This window comes from Olea europaea, chromosome 10, assembly GCF_002742605.1.
Source record: "Olea europaea var. sylvestris chromosome 10, O_europaea_v1, whole genome shotgun sequence".
Classification (NCBI taxonomy): domain Eukaryota; kingdom Viridiplantae; phylum Streptophyta; class Magnoliopsida; order Lamiales; family Oleaceae; genus Olea; species Olea europaea.
Window position 1 is genome coordinate 16540379 of NC_036246.1, and position 3403 is coordinate 16543781.

Sequence of the window (3403 nt, forward strand, 5' to 3'; positions counted from 1 at the left end):
TTTGGTTCCATCCAATTTGGTTCGGTTCCATTTGGTTCCCAGGATCTATACTATAATTAATTTTTTTAATATTTTCAAAACTACATTAATTCTACTAATGATATTTTCAGTCTTAGCTTTTATAAAATAATGTAATACAATTTTATGTGTTATTTTACGTCTCTCTTTACTGAGTTATTCATAGTTTTAATTGTTAAAATCACAAGAAGAGAAAGATAGCGAGTTCACAGTAACTAAGAGAGACGCTGTCGAGTTTCAATTCAATTTCTCCAGATCGGTAGAAATGACACTATAGTAGAATAATAGATTTGGGTAAAACTTAGATCAATTTGATTAAGTTGGGTTTGAATTGAAAATTAGAAATAGGAAAATCATATGTTTGAGTTTGAGCAAAATTAATTAGCTAGTGAATTTATTTAGAAAAATAAAATAATTTGGCTTATCTAAAATAAATTAATTAAAAAATTGGAGAGGTTCGGTTCTTGATCTAGAATTGAGAACCAAACCAAACCCATCGGTTCTCAATTCAAATAACTTTTCGGGTATTTAATTTAAGAAGAACCGCTCGGTCATATTCTATTCGAGTTCAGTTCGGTTCGATCGATTTGATTAGGGAGTTTTGTCTAGCCCTACATCTACTTATATAAGTCTTCGCAAAATTCAATAAACAAAGAGTTGTACATTTCATATTACGATTTTTCTTTTTTCATTTCGCATAAGTATACACATTTAAGTGTTCAGAATGTAAATCCAGAAATTTTGGATTTCTCAAGTAAATTCAATTTTACAGGAACCGCTTCTAGAAACTTCAAATTTCTCTAGCAAATTCTTTAACTTGGATCACGTCATTTTATTTGGCTAGTCATTACTTTTATTAATGACGAATTTATTTCGATATCCTCACTACTAATAACATGAATTGGTACATTATGTACAAAATATTTTTCGACAACTTTTGATTTTTGATTTTTTTTATTTCTCCGTATTGACATAACTTATTGAGATATTTCAATTTTCAACATATTTGGTACTTGAACCTCTTCTAGAATTTTATAATTTTTTATGTCTAAATACTTTGCAAAAGCATACACCTTCTAAATGGGACCATCTTTATTAAATGCTCTATTCATCTTTTGGAGATTTTATTTTAGAATTGAATATCATCATGCTTCAGTCGTGCCGTCAAATATCATATTAACTAATTGTCTTTTTGGACGTTAATTCAAGTTAAGCATTTAAAGATGATGTGTGAGATATTATTAATCTCTCGGGTCAATAAATGTATCTAAATTAATTATCTTTCGAATTCTGATTGCAATGATCTTTTCAAGGACTTGGATGATAATGCATTTGTATATTAATTTTAACTTCTTAATTCACCCCCCTAATGCTAAAGAATTGTCCAATCAAAATTTACAATCATTAAATTGCGTTATTAAATATTACCTATTTGAGATTATGACTAAAACTATGCATCCTTTGTCAGCATTCTTTACTTTTCATTTCACTACAATGTGCTGGATTAATTGCACTATCAAATAATCTAATGAAAATATTATGATCTGACCATAAGTCAATTATAATGGGAAGAACTACATAATGCATAATAACATTCTCTAAACAGAAATGGAAAAAACATTATTCTCGATTAATTGGAGGTATTTAACAAACAATAGCATAAACTATTTATCAATAGCCCTATGTTACTTATTAAAAAATAGAGATGTAGGATCACAAGCATTAACAAAACAGTGTCTTAATTGTATAATAAAAAAATTGAGCTCATAATTTAAAATTTTGAGCAGTAATTTCACAAAGTTCAAGTTGTGAACATCATGCAATTATCTAATATTTGTATCAAATTTATTAGATATAGATAATATTTAGATGATCAATATGGAGGATGATAGGGACCCATTTTTCATCTTGTTAATTTTCAGAAATATAGGGAATTCAGCCCCTATTATAGCTAATGATGTTTAATGATAATTTTTGATAAAGAGAAGAAACAAAATATAGGAATTCATTGGATTGAAGAATCTTCTGATTCTTTGTTGAATGCCCTTTTGAATTTTTAATTTTGCATCATAATTGATTCAGTGATAGTCTATCTGGTCAGCCAAATAAATTGAACTTCTAGTTCAATATAAGATATAATTGAATTATTTAACTTTGAAGAGTATGATTAAATATTATATAATTTGAGCAGTCAAACTAATCAATATTCTCATGACATTAGTTATGTGTTTTTCTTCAGAGATAACAAACATTAATTTAAAATGATATGTTCTTTGAAATATGTGCTAATTCGGGAGCATGTTGTATTTTATTATTGTTTCTTCAAGAGCAATATATCAATATTCTTCTGTAATATTTNGAAATATGTGCTAATTCGGGAGCATGTTGTATTTTATTATTGTTTCTTCAAGAGCAATATATCAATATTCTTCTGTAATATTTAAAAATATAATCCATTATCTTTAGGAGCAAGTAGTAATATTCTTTAGAAATATTAATTATAATATTGTGCTACGTTAGGAGCAACGACATATTATTATTTAAAAACATTAGCTCTTTAGGAGTCATGTATTATTTACAGAATTGTGCATCTTTGGGAGTAATTACATGATACCTTATCAATTTAAAAAAAAAAAAATGCCATGTTAAAATATTAATTACTATATATGAATTAGAAGAAGGAAAAAAGACTTTCCAAATGATTATCAAAATTAATGAAGTTAAAGACCAGACTCCTTATAGAAATTAAAGGCAGAATAGTAACAAAGTAATGATAGCATGAAATTCTTAGTTATATACAAAATTAATACATGAATTTAAAAGTGTGCGGGCAAAAAGAGATAAACATGTTTCAATGATTGGTGGCTGACAATTAATGCATAAGATTGTACTTCAAATACGTAGGGCATTCATAGTAATGGTAATGACACGTCTTTTGTTTAATCCAACTAATGGTTGTAAATCTCTTGGCAATATGTATTATGCACATAGATTTATAAACATAAGTTCGTTGCAGCGACTATAAGAGATAAATTACACACGTCTGATTGGACATGAAGATTATAGTATAAAACTTAGATGCACACAGATTAAAGTGACTTATGTCACATGTGTCTATACGAATAACATATTCACATGTTATCACATTAATTTTTGTGCCCATGATATATGATATGCTTATAAATAAATTACCATCTTTACTAAACTTTAAAGAATTAAATTTCGTGCTGATAACGTGTTATAAATTAGAGAAAGAAAGAGAGAACAAAATAGAGAAGCCAATAAACTTTTGTCTATTTTATTAAGAACCAAAAGCTCATACTTATATGTGTGTGTGTGTGTGTGTCTATATATATATATATATATAAGCTCATACTTATATGTG